General features: G+C 35.6%; 1 pseudogene; it reads left to right on the forward strand.

The window, feature by feature from the left end:
• The first annotated feature begins 950 nt into the window (after positions 1–950).
• Positions 951–3047, forward strand: LOC113777159 (annotated as a pseudogene).
• Positions 3048–14946: the final 11899 nt, after the last annotated feature.

Here is a 14946-nt window from a genome sequence, read left to right on the forward strand (position 1 = left end):
TTTTCTCACCCATTATGAATATTTTCACAAAAATATTTAAAAGTAGCAAATAATAATATATTAGTAAAATATTATATGTACTAAAATGTTGGAAACTAAAAAACTTTGTTTGAAATTTTGGTACTGAACAAGTAAGGAGGAAATCTAAGGAATTGAAATTTTATTCAAAGTCAATAGTCTGAGGAGAGGCGCGGAATTGATATTGAACACTTAGTGAAACCAACCATCGGTGGTCATGTTTATTCATTCACTCTACCGAAACATCACTACCAGCCAATAGCCAACACTTAGAACCAAATAACACTACTCCTCATCTCTGCCGAAACATCTCCTCGCCATCTCCTAATTGATCTTGGCTCGGCAATGAGCAAATAGAAGACTACATTTAGCAGCAACTCTCGACAAAAAAAGGTATGCCGATTCTCTTTTTCCACCCTAATTTTCCCCCAAATGTTTTGCCCTAATTGTTTTTTTTTGCCAAAAATTTCAGTCCAGTTTTTTTGGGTTTCATTTGATTTATGGATGGAGTCATCTCCTCATTTTGGATTCTGCTTACTTGTGGGTTTTACCCTTATTAATTTAGCTCGTATCTTGGCTCGGCAAAATCTCCCAATGGAGGTTTTTGCAGCCACGGTGGGTTTAGCCTTTTCTCTGATGATTATACAGCTCAGAAAGAAGAACGAATGAGGCAGCAACAGAGGAGTACGGGATTTCTTCAAGGGTGGTTGCCCATCTCTGCTTTGCCTATGATTTCGCCATTGTTTACTAAAAAACCAACAGCCCTTCGAACAGAGCCAGGGAAATATATGTATATATATATGTACACAAACACACGTATGCATATCAACATATGTGTGTGTGTGTGTGTTTAACAATAACAGGGAAGAAGCCCTCGTTGCGAGTTTTGTTTTTTTTTCTTTTCTTTCTTTTCGGCGACGGTGTAATATGAGATGAAGGTGGTGGTGAAAGGATTCGGCGTTTATGGAAAAGAGGCGGTGATGATACTTGTTGGGCATTATTTCTGAGCAAATCAAATCGGGCATTGGAGACGAACCGACCCGTAACTTGGCTGGGCAAACTCAGCAGTTGGTCTCGTCTCATGTATGAGCAGCTACAGATTTTGTGGCCATGGCACGGTCAATGTCTCTGTACGATTCATAAAAGAAATCTGAGCCTCATCTTTCTGTTGTTTTTTTCTTAAAAAAAAAACAGTTTTTAGTATATCATTTTGAACCCAAGCAGGTAGAATTGTGGTTCGTGTTTGCTTATTAACTGGTTGAATTGCATTTGTTGATGTTGCCTATTTTCATTCAGTAGCACTAAGGTTGCATTTTCTGTACATCCAATATTAGCTTTGCTGACTCTGCCTTGCATTTTTTGGAATTGTTGAATAATCATATTACTTGTTGGATAACTACATAAGACTTTGACATGATCTGATCAATTTTGCTCAAGAGATTATTGAAAACTTGTTTCCACTGCTTGATTCATTTTGCAGACTGTTAGTTACATGGCAGAGAGGGTTGTGGGGACTGGATCTTTTGGAATTGTTTTCTAGGTATGTGGATTACAAAATTATACTAATCTTTCATTTGCTAATCTTTTTGCTTTAATTTCTGGGGTTATGCATGCTCATGTAGGCAAAATGTCTGGAAACTGGAGAAATTGTGGCTATAAAGAAGGTTTTACAGGACAGGCGATACAAGAATCGTGAATTGCAGTTAATGCGCACAATGGATCACCCAAATGTGGTGTCTCTAAAGAATTGCTTTTTTTTCAACTACTAGTAAAGATGAGCTTTTTCTCAATTTAGTAATGGAGTATGTCCCTGAGGCAATTTATCGGGTTCTAAAGCATTATAGTAACATCAACCAGATGATGCCACTGATTTATGTTAAACTGTACACCTACCAAGTATGTGGGTTGCTTCCGTGCTAGTATATTTGCAGTGTTCTATAGTGCTTGAGTGAAGCTAAATTTGTAGTTGTTTTTCAGATTTTCAGAGGTCTAGCGTATTTGCATAATGTTGCTGGAGTATGCCATAGAGACTTGAAGCCCCAAAACGTTTTGGTATATATTGTCTTCATGTTCGACTTCAGTATGCTTGTTTCTTGTTCTTTTTTCCTTTCCTTGACAGTCATTGTTTGTCTTTTCAGGTTGATCCTCTTAGTCACCAAGTGAAGATTTGTGATTTTGGAAATGCAAAAGTGCTAGTAAGTGCAAATCCTATAATTTTAGTGTTCTTTCCTTTGCCCTTTGCTTTGTTGTTTCTTTGTCAAGTTCTTCTGTCTTCGGTTGAAATGTACTGATACACTACATTGGTACATAAGTTTTTTGTTGCTGAAGCTAAGTTCCTCATAACCTATTGCATGTTGATGTACTGTGAGCATCTTTAGAACCTTATTTCATACTTATGCATCACCTGAGCTTCTGTTAAACAGTCCAGCATCCAGGGACAGATCTAGATTATGGCCTGTGGGGGCACCTGTCCCTGTTGGCCAAAGGAAACCTTCAATTTTGCATATAGAAATTCAATAAACAATCGTTTAGCTTTGAAATTAATAGATATGCCCCTACTGATAATTAAAGAAAAACATTTTTTTGCTCCAAAAATTTGTAAACGTCAATCTATATGTGTTATAAGTGATCTGATAACAACTCTTTGTAAAAGAACAAGTAAAGAACATAATTCATCACTTTTATGGTAACTACATATTCATGTGTGGATAATCTGTCATATTTATATACTTCTGTATGTATTTATTTATAGGAGTTTAGTCCACTACTGTTTCCAATATGTAATAGTTCATAGTTGATGACATTTTTCCCGGTGTTCCATTATGAAAGTTTTAGGCTTATTAAAGGAGCTATGCTGCTTACGTAAATTTATGGAACTTTTTATTCCTGTTAATGAGTGTGCTCATCTATTTGTGATTATTAACCTACATATCAGGTGAAGGGTGAAGGGTGAAGCAAATATCTCGTACATTTTGAAGGTTTGGAAGAAGATTAGCAGTACAACTTACATGTCGACTCAAAAACTGTGATTATAGTGCTGTCTTAAGTTTAGAAAATGTTTCGGTAGCACAGAAAATGTTTTGGGACTTGTAATATGTTTTTTAGTGCAGCCTTGACTTATATGTCAAAATTTTCTCTACTGAAACTGATCAAACTATTTGTAGTGTGATGTTGCACTTATTTATGACATTTGAATATTTAATATGTTATTCTGGCATTTCCTATTGTAACGAGTGCCTACATTTGTTATTTATTAAACATTGTCAATGTTTTCATTTTTTAGATATTATTGTAGTAGGAAAATCATCAAACTACACATTGCAAGGTGTTGTAAATGAGTAGTATTTCTCCAGGCAGGCTGTCTTTATTGACATTTGTTGTTGTCACTCAATCAAAACTGTCCATTGATAAGGGGTTGTTGCCACAGTTGATAAGGGGTTTATTGACAACAAAGTTGTCACTAATTAGTATATACACTCACTACCGTTGCTTCATGCATCATTGACAAGAAAATATGTCGTCACTAAAGTTATAGCTTTTACTGACAACATATCTTGTCATAAAAAAGTTTCTATTCACTGACGACTTTAAGGTCGTCACTATATGCTTTTACCGACGGAGATTCAGTGACGACCCTGCGACAACCAAAATGTTGTCAATAAAGTTCATCAGTGACGACTTTTTGCTTTTTTGTGGCGAAAAGTAGTTGTCACTGATGACCAAAATTCTTGTAGTGACCTTTAACTAAAATTCTTGTGCCAATTGAGAGCCTATATAGTGTCGTCACCCAAAACATACATCTCTGTACCCAAACCAACGGCGAGGCAGGGGCATTTTTGGAAGCACAAAGTACAATTTTCTACAGGAAGCAAGATATTGACCATTTTGGGACCAAATTGGGGGAAACCTTTGAAGCGAAATAGGTGAGCAAAATTAAGGCTTTTTCCTGAGTAAAATCACCACCAATCGAGCGGGATTAGATGAAGGATATAGAGTTGAATGGAGAGCAGCACAGTAGAGCAAGGAAATGCTCGAGGATGACAACTCCGAAGGAATGGCAGCGAGTATTTCCGGTAAGTCTTGGCCTACTTATAAATGTTTGAAGTCAATATTTTTCCTAACAAGTTGAAGTGGACATACAAGCTACTGTTCATCAAGAAAATGGTTAATTACTTTGAGGACATATGGCTAGTCATTGACGTGTGTGGGGTATACATATACAATTGGTTCATCTACAGTCAAGTTTTACATTTATAACATCCTAAATCCCCCACACGCGATTTTTCTGCAAGTATACAAGTTATGAGAGAGTATAGGGTATTAAGGGTCGAACTCACAGAGAATATTTTCAATTACCAATGATTTTTGAACTCCTTTATTAACTAGATTACCATAAACATAAAAGGAATTAAAATAACACTAGAAAGCTCCTAGAGATATGGAATTCCTTACTACTCTTGCAAATGAGATTATCAGTTAAGTAAATGCTATTATCTTGGCTAGTTATGGCGTAATTTCCCAATGTATGTGAAACTTACTCTCGTAGTGAATCAACTATATTTGTAACTGAACCATACCTACTCTTGTAGTTATGAAATTAACTACAGGTTCATTTCTTCTATGAAATTACATGAAACAAGTCACTAAAGCCACATAGGTGCACCTCTACTCATGTGAGTGAACTCCCTAGGTTTATCATTTTCTTGAACTAGTGTTAAATTCCAATTCTCATTGCAAACTTAACACCTTTAGATAATCACAATTAATGGCCGGTTAATGATGATTAGAAAAGCAAGACTGATAAATAACTTTCTCAAAATAATATCATCAAATAACCAAGTAAACATCACTAATAAGATATAGAAAGTTCATCCACAACTTTAGGCATAAACTTTAGCAAAATATGAAAACAAGATCCAAACTTGTATTATAGTTAAACATGAACTTAAATACAAAACAAAAGGTGATAGGAGAGATGTCACCGTTGTCACGTGAGTTTCAAACTCTCCATCTTTGCTCCTCAATTTTCATCCAAATCTAACTACAAATACAAGAAGGAAAAACTACACTAACTACTCTATACTACCCTAACTAACGAACTAAGAAAATTTTAGTAAAAGCTACATTTTTTGTGAGTTTCTCTAGCATTCCAAAGTTATGAAAATGACATCCAAAGGCCTCTATTTATAGAGAAATTCCATGCAAGAGACAGTTTTTAATCATGCCTTGAGCCCATAAACAAGCTAGAAATAAGTTGTAAAGCTTCTTTGGCAGCTGTCTTGGACAGTTTCCACCGATATTCTTATACAAAAATAGGTCAAAAAACTTGTGTGAACAAAACACAAGTTTCAGAGTAAGTTGCAGCCGAAATTGAGGAATACACGACCTTGGAATATGCGATTTCAAGCCACGTATTCAATAGTCGTGTTTTCACTTTTGTGAATTTGGCACCACTTCAACTACTATTTTCTTGATGATGGAGGCTGAACTAGCTCCTGTGAAAAATATGAAATTGTAGCCCTTTGAGTTAACTTTCCAATGCTTTAAGAATCATCCAATTTAGAGCTCTGTAGACTGAGAAATAACCAAAATACCTTCAACTGGTCAGAGTTCTATTTCAGCTTTTGACAACAGAGTTGCACTGTAGTTCGATATTTTGACAAGGAAAATGACTGAACTGGACTTTTATGTTTTCATACCAAATGATATATGTCTCTTAGCTTCAAAATGGTTCAAAAATCACCTCAATCTGATGCTTGTAGCTCAAGATATAGCTGAAATACCATAAGATATCAAAACTGTTTTCACCTGTATTTCTTCCTTTGAATGTTTTGCACTTCATGCCTTATTTAAACCTCTTCAAATCATTAATAATCATCCAATTCTCTTCTCAAATCATTCTAGTGATTGAATTCTTAAACCGATAAAAACATGAAGTTTCACTATTAAAATCCATAAAAATGCATTTTTCACACTTTAAACGACAAAATGCATAGTTTCACTAAAATCCTAGTTAATTAGGTATAAAACTAAATAAAACACACCAAAACTAACCAATAGAACACAATTAAAATACGTAAAATATATACTTATCAGTCATAATTAAGTAACTTAAATTCAATAATTTTTGCCTTCTTGCTCTGTAGTTTCAAGTGCACAGCAACAACCAGTAGAAGAACATCAAATGCTACTTCTATCGCGCTCTAAGGCATAACAAAAAGGACATGTCCTTCTATACAACCACAAGGTTGGAGAATAAGGAAGGCGAAAATAAATGCTTATGGTCCGTATTTGAATCAGTTTGAAAAAAACGAAGGACCAAGCAGAAAGTAGGTTTTTAGCATTAAAATGAACTTTACATTTGCACCATAAGTCATTCCAATGACTAATACTTATTGATTATATGCAGGCTCATAGACTTATAGATGAATCAGATGATGACAATGAACAGGCAATAACACAACATGACTAGCCATACACGTGTGATAAAGAAACTCCACCTAGTTTCACTACTGCTAGACCTGTCTCCAAAAGGTCCAAAATTGTAACTTGCTGCTAGCAATTGTCCAAGATGATAGAGTGTGGCTGAATTTTGTGGTGTTGTCGTTATTTGGGTCAACCCTATCTTGTATACCTTTTGTTAACATGGTTGAACCCAAAATTGTGTTTAGCTTTTGTTATACCTGCGCTCTAATTTTAAACCTAATTTCCTCGTTAACCGCAAGTGTACAGGTTGTATATTGTAGTACAAAGGAAATAGGGTCGAATCCCACAAGAGCCACTTTTGAAGCACTAAGGCTTAATCTCACTCTCTATTATCTAAACCACTCAATAATCAATCGAAATTAAGCAAAAAATAATGATAAGATAATTCAAAGATTAACAAACAAATTGGATTAACTCAAATAACACGTGTCCTAGGGAATAGAATCCACTAATCACGCTCAATCATGGAAAAAATAATCAACTAACGCTACTTTTCTTGTCTTGCTAGGGATGCATGTCACTAAGACAATCGGAACTCGCTTTTGCTGATGAACTGGAATTAGCGAATACCTAAGTTTCCCTACTGTCGTAGTGAAATCTCAAGTATCAACTAGATCAAGCACAAGAAATGTCATATACATATATCTAAGTGCACAACTACTTTCGTGTGTTTACATCTTAAGTTCCACTCATTCATTTTCCATCATTATCAACTATTTTCATAAATTAACAACAACTAAAATGGCTTGCAAATGGTGATCAAGCATTCACAAGTGTTAAAGTATGAACAAGTGAACAAGCAAGTACAAGATATAGTAATAATCAACTAGATCTAACCATAATCAAAACATAAATAGCTTTATCTACCTCTAGAACAAGAAGATCTAGTTACACAAAGTGTATTTCACAATGAAGCTCAAAACTTCTATGAAACCCAACATCTTTCAAACAAATAAAGAGGAAAGAGAAGAAGAGTTGCTTATTCAAATGAAGAAACAAGATCTCCCAGTTTCATCAACTTCATAGCCATCCAAATATTTGATTACATCAAGTGTCTTTCAAGTTTCTCTAAGAAAATAAGAAAACTAGACTAAAAACTAAAAACCCTATTTTCTTTCTTCTAACTTCACCTCACTCTTTCTCTTTGATTCATCCTTTTTACTCATACTCCTTGTTTCTTTTACTTTTTCTTCCAAAAAAGCCCTTAATTGGAATCTCCGATATTCCTTCTTCCAATGTACAAGACGTTTTGCCAGCTTTCCAGCCAAAATTCGTTGTCAAACAACAGTTAAAAAACAAGGGTGAAATTTGCACAAGTTGTTCTACAAATTGTAGAAGAGAGACGTAGATCCGAGCCCTAGGATCCGAGGGATACCAATATAATCCTAACTTTGATCTAAGGTTCCTTCAATTTTATACTTGCTTTACAAGCAAGATCCAAGGCCTCTCTCATTGGAATTCGAGCTCAGATCCCTCGCCTCGGATATGTTCCTCTAGCTTCTCAGACGAGGTCTAAAATCTAAGGGTAGTGAGATGGATCCGAACTCGGATCCAGCTCCCTTGTTTCTTGCTTCAATTTTCTTCCTTTTTCGCACGACTTTCTCTTCTTGTTTCACTTATGCATTATCCTTCAGGAAGTACATTGCATCTTCTTCAATTCAACCGAGTGTTTCATGCAACAATAACCTACAAACACCGCACATTTATGCATTAATTCACTCATTTTGCATGTTTAGTTCCTAAGTGAAGAAATTTTCATCAAAATGGGCTTAAAATGGCTACAAACCCCTAAAAACATGCCAAAAGCTTGCATGTAATCATATGAAACACATGTGAAATATTCACTTAGCAAACTCCTCCACATTTGAATCATTGTTTGTCCTCAAGTAATACAACAAACCAATTAAACAATGATTCAAGTGTCAAACAAAACATATGATTTATCAAATTCAACTCTCACAATTTGACCATCAATTATTATGCAATTCTTCAAAATGCACTTACTGCTAATAAAAAAATACCTAATAAAGGAGAAACAATTATACATAAATTTAACCACATTCAAATCAATCTCTCACCCTAACTTGGTCTACAAATATGCAACTCACACAGTCACAAAGTAATACTTTCTCCAACAACCATCTTCTTCTTAAAATATTGCTAACTGAGGGAATCACAAATACACATTGAATACCAACACTTGAGACATTGGAAGTACCTTTTGACATGAAGATTGACACTTTTAAGTGAAAACCCCTGATTGCTCAATACTTGTATGTCAAGTTCTGAACACCTTTCCAATTCAAATACTTTTTTATGCGAAAATCAATATTTTTAGATAAAAAGTCCTGATTACTCAATACTCAAATCGACGGTGTAAATTTATTACTATTTCTTTTCTTTTTTTTCTTCTTTTTTTAGAAGAAACGAGATCACTTATTCCACCCCTCTTTTAGCATGAAAATAATAAAATATTACCAATAGACTGTATCAATCACCTATTTGTAAATTAAAGTAAAGGGAGAGATCTCATTAAATATGGAAAAAAAAGTATAATTTTCCCCACTTTACTAAATATACTTTCTAAAATGCACTAATCATAATCACATAATAACTAATTATAAGTCATAGAAAAAATGAATTCTTCAAAAGCATATTTGAATTTTGTCAATAATTAGGGGAGTTCGACAATCTATAGCAACTTCTTGGACCATAATGTAATTTTGGAAAAGATTTTGGAAAAATTTTGGCAAAGTTTTCCTTTATAATTGGACGAAACTCCCTATCAACAAACCCACATTTCAACAATATTTTCACATGATTACCATTTCCACAATCATTTCCAACATATCACAACAAAAGATACGTGCTAACATACACTGATAACCACAAAAGATAAGTAAATCAACGAAACCCCTCCCCCATACTAATATTCACATTGTGCTCAATGTGAAGGGAAGGAAAAGAAACTAGTACTCCCATAGAACAATAGTGAGAAGCAAGGTGACTTCACCAACATCCCCTAGAAACTAGTCAAACATCACGAACATCCGCAATCTGCGAAAACTGCAGGGAAGGGTATATAGCAAAAGGGACATAAGCTGCGTAAAAGTACTAAAGATGTAGAAAGTTCGAAACAAAACAAAAACACGGAAGGACATAAAAAATAACTAGGCCGTGGGGCTTTCAAATCACGAAGCATCTTTATGGCCTCCAGTCATAGGTACTTCTTTAGTGTCTCTAGTCTTGTCATGACTATGAGAACCTGGAAAATTAGGTTATATTTATTTATTTCTTTAAATGCATTTTCTTTACTTTAAATTATTGCTTTAATTTTCTAGATATTTTTATAAGTGAGTCAAACTTTTAAATCATTTTTTTAGTATAAGTTAGTTCATGTGTCGTTCGTAGCGCATTATGGACGTGGGACCTGCTAGTGCGGTAAGTGCGATAAAATTTTGACAACTAGATAGAGTTTTGCTTAAAGAGATGTTATTTTATAAGGTGCTAAGGGATAATTAGAGATTAGCTAGATAGATTAATCATTGGAAGACAACAAGATGAGGATTAACCCTTGGATGCCATTTGTCCTTGAAGCATTGGGCCTTGACTTTGACTTGGACTTGTCTTAACCTTTACTAAACCAAATTTTGACCAAACTTCCTTCATTTTTGCTCTTGCTTGGCCAGCCATATGGAGAGAAAAAGAGAGGAAATAAGCTTCAACTTCAACTTCCACTTCAAGCTTGAATCTTGAGTTTCAACCATTAGTTTTGCAAACTAGTCCATAAAAGTGGATCTCTAAGGAAGCTTAAGGATTTTTGTGGAGTGATTTGGGAAGATAAAAGTGTTGGTAGCCTCTTTGCATAAGGTTTAAGGTATTTATGGCAAGAAACTCTCTCTACTTCAAGTAATTGTAAATTAGTGGCTTATGGTTGCAACTTTGGTAGTTTTATGCAATATTTCATAGTTGGAAGTGGTGTTATGAAAATTTTCAGTTGTATGGTGAATTTGCTGTCCATATATGAAGCTTAAGTAATTGCCATGTTTTGGTAGCTTTGCTACATGAATTAGCTAGCTTTTATATGCTTCTTTGGCCTTAGAATAGAAATTTCTAGCTTGTGATCATGAATTGCCATGCTTACAGTTGTATGGTAAATTTTCTGTCCATATATGAAGCTTAAGTAATTGCCATGTTTTGGTAGCTTTGCTATGTGAATTAGCTAGCTTTTATATGCTTCTTTGGCCTTAGAATAGAAATTTCTAACTTGTGATCATGAATTGTAACTTAGGGTTTCCAATTTTCGGCTTTATTGTGGTTGGTGCTTGGGTTATATATGTGCTATATTGGGATGGTTGTGGCCTTAAATGAGTGTATAGATGGCCTAAAACTTGTGATTGTGATTGAGGTTAAATTGAGAGGAAATTGGGTGTTGATTTTTGGATGGAAAAGTAAAGAAAACAAGGGGATGTGCTGTTGAATTTTCTGCAGGAACTCCTATGCAGTCTCGAAAAATCTGTTATAACTTGATATAGAAAAGTCAGAATCGAGTTCTGTTTGTTTCGTTTGAAACTAGAGTCCGAGTACTATCAACCATGAAAATTTTAGCTTTTTCCTTAATTCCTATGAATATCTATGATTTTTCAAAGTTGACTGGAATTGCATACCTGTTCTATCTTTTACTGGATGAAGCAGCAACTTAAGGCTCGAATTTGACTGACTTGTGGTCAGAATCTTACAAATATGTCCCTGAGAAATTGTAACCCTTTGAGTCTATTTTCTGACGATAGAAAGTTTATCAGTTTTGGACTTAAGAACCTTAAGATATGATTTTTCATAAAGTGTTGCGCAAAGCTGAGAAATTCTGTTCTCTTAGAACCACTTGTACTTTCATTTCTCACTTTAAGTTTGGAGTTGGTCAATCATTTTGGGTATGGTTTATGAGTGGAAGTGAGGTTTAACTGAGAGGACATGAAGTCTTAGAAACCTTAATTTCGTCATGCATTTGGCTTTGTATTGCTAGCCTTGTAATATGATATATGACCACAGGACCCGAGAGAGTTCAAGAGGACAAACTAGGGTTAAAGTGAAGTGTTGCCATTGATTGGTGAGTGTACCACTCCCATGATTTGATGCTTAACTGGTTTATCTGTATTTACAATCTGTGACTTGATTACCTGTGACTTCTGTTTATTCTGTATGAGACGAAAGTGTACTTTATCACACTCGTTCTCTAGCCTGTGTGACTGGTTTACTGTATAAACTTGAATCTGTTACTTGTGCCTAATATGATGTCATTTGGAGGCTTGTACCCAACGACCTTCTTGTGCCTGTGAAATCTGAGCTCAACCTTATTGGTGGTTAATTGAATCGAACCAGCAAAGGTTTGGTCGAGGAAAATTGACAAACCATGGGGACTATTTTTGGAAAATCTTTGGGTATTGGAGACTCTGGATTTCTGATATACTCGAATATTACCACCTCTATTCCTGTTGAGGCGTTCGGGCCCGGTAAGGGGTATATTTGATGGACGAAATTGGGTGTAAAGTGGTGCTCTACTGGACTAGTTACTTTATTTGAAAGTTGACTGAGTGTCAACTACTACTTAATCAAGCTCTGGTGAAGCAATGGGAATTTGGCTTTTGAGAGCCACCTGTATCCTTTCTATTTGAAGTGTTTGTTCATTTCCTCATTTGGTGTGTATATCTGACTGATTAAAAGTGAAGTTATATGATTCTTAACTGCCTATATTTTTGGTACCTCATTGAGCGTAAGCTCACCCCCTCCCATTATCTTTGTTTTCCTTACAGGGTTCAATATTTTGGGAACTATGATTTTGAAGATAAGAGTTGAACTAGTTGTAGACATTCTTTTGTTTACGCTCTTCTGTAACAGAAACCCTAATTGTATTTTGTATAAGCATGGGTTTTATGGCTTGTACTTCAAGTTCTCGTTGAAGACTTCGATACGTATATATATATGTAAGTGGTTAATCTTGCATCTTAAGAGTATTTGTTCGAGATTGTACGTTTCTATGGTTTTGGTAAACTTTTCTTGTATTCATTGGAAATTTATGCGAGTGCGGAACTTGAACGAGGAAAGGAAAAAAATTTCTGGTGGGAAGTTTTTGCAGAGAATCCGACCGTATATTCGGCCAAATCTTGGCCGTATATCCGGCCAATTGGCCGGATTGACAGGGAAGAAGAAAAATATTCGTTTTGGCTCATTGCCTTGAATCCGGCCAGGAATTCGGCCGGATATCCGGCCTTTTGGTTGGATTATGACGTGGTGTTTGTTGTTTTTGTTTTTCATTGAAGCGTTGAATTGATGTTCTATTGTATCGTTTAGTTTAGCTAATTCAGTTCCGACAGTTCGTTCTCTCGAAGTTCTTTTGCACGTTGTGTAGGGTTTACGTGTGTTTGACTCGGTAGTACTGGCAAGAGATGGGCAGGCGATCCGCCAAACCCTTGGGTACGCCCTAGGGTGAGGTGGGTCTGTCACAGTGACCACGTGGCACAGGAATCGATATAGCTTGACCCTCGCCAGGAATGGAAGTAGGAGTAGACGTAGGCGAACGGGAAATATAAAAATGGTCCTCCAAAGCGTGAAGACACCGATCATGCATATCTAACCACTTCGTCATATGCCGTTCATGTTCATTGTGTAACAACCCTACCTCCTCCTAGGGCATACCCTAGAGGTTAGCGGACTGCCTGTCTAGTTTTTGTCAGGACTCACTTACTCACATTAATTTCAGAGATAACATTAACTCCAAAGTAAGCACGAAATCCCCCAAGAAATATTACAAACCATCCAACTTCACAAAACATTCATACTTAGGTGCACAACTATATGGATCAAAATACAATTAATTCAATCCATTCACTAAGTATAATTAGAATGACAATTACTTAAAATGAGAACTACAACTTTCGAACTCACTATCCCTTGGATACCAAAGCAATAACACTAAAACTCTTCAATATAACATTTACATGCTACAAATCATCCAAATAGACAATACAAAGTACAAGCCAAAAGATAAGAATTGAATAACTAGTACCATAATACAGTGCCGACCAAATACAAGTTTACGATTTCTTATTAAAACTAGTATTATTCTTGTCTCTCTCATTCCCGCACCCTGTTAAGGAAAACAAATAAAGGGATGAGCTAAAAGCCTAGTAAGGTTTCAAATATCATGCAAGCAAGTACCAATCTCAGAGCAAGTAAGAAAATGGTAACTAAGCGAAACAATAACGGACAAGTAGGAAACAAGTAGCACTTTCAAGTGGAAGGATACATTGCTCACGCATTAGCTGTTTAACTCGCAATCATTGACACTCCGTCAACCTTGGAATACATTATCAAAATCCAGTGGATCACCACTTCACGCTATCTCCATCCACTGATCATCCCCCTTACCGGGCCTGCACGCCAATCAAGTACAAGTAGGGAATACTCGAGTATACCAAGGCCAATAATAAGATACAAGACCCATGGTTCATTGCCCATGGTTCATCGGTCACCTCGACCAAACCCTTGCTGGCTCGATTTGATAACAAGTATAGTCGATGAGATAACATCTCCAACCGACTTTCAAATCATGCACGTGTATATTAGTTCACTTGTAAATATTTTACATGTAACAATTCACTTGAAACCATTTCACTTGTAACAGTATGACAAGAGCTCAGTTAAATTAGATCGATGTGATAAAGTACACACTCGCATGTTCATTTGCAGTTCAAGCAACAAGTCAGATTTGAGCAACAAGTAACATGAAACATGCAGTTGGAACACTCACCAAATCAAATGTACAGTCACATCTCTGGTTCGGGATTTTCTAAGCTTATCAATGACTCCTAAGACATGTCCAAGTTATAATTACACTTATCATCTTAATCAAAACAAGTGAAAGATACAGAAACTCCAGTTTTAAAGTTATTAAACATGTAGGTTAAAAGGTATAGGGTTTTGCAACCAAATGCATGAATATAAGGTTGGAAACCTTGCCCTTACTCTTGGTTTCTTTTGACAGAGGTTTGTCATCAAGATGACTTCCAATTTTCTCCAAACACCAGTGAATTTATTCATGCATGTTATGTTTAATACATGAAATGTTTAATGAGTCAAAAGGTACGAGTTTGTAGCTAACATCTTAGAGTTAAAGCTGGAATTAATGCTCAAAGAAAATGGTAGCTTCATGTTCTTAGTTTAAGCAGAAAATTTTTAGTAAAATAGCATCTATTTGTCACAAGCAAGGGCGAAGTTTAACTATGGTTCATGGCTGGGAGTTTTTCCTCCAAAACAGGTTACATGTAAATGGATTGCTAACCAAAAACTTAACTTTCTTTCTTGGTTCAAGTATAAATCATCCAATGCCTCATATTGTGAATATAAGGCATGAATCTCTTCGAAATACTGCAACAAAATGAAGTT

The sequence above is a fragment of the Coffea eugenioides genome, chromosome 7 (genome assembly GCF_003713205.1).
Source record: "Coffea eugenioides isolate CCC68of chromosome 7, Ceug_1.0, whole genome shotgun sequence".
In the NCBI taxonomy this organism is placed as follows: domain Eukaryota; kingdom Viridiplantae; phylum Streptophyta; class Magnoliopsida; order Gentianales; family Rubiaceae; genus Coffea; species Coffea eugenioides.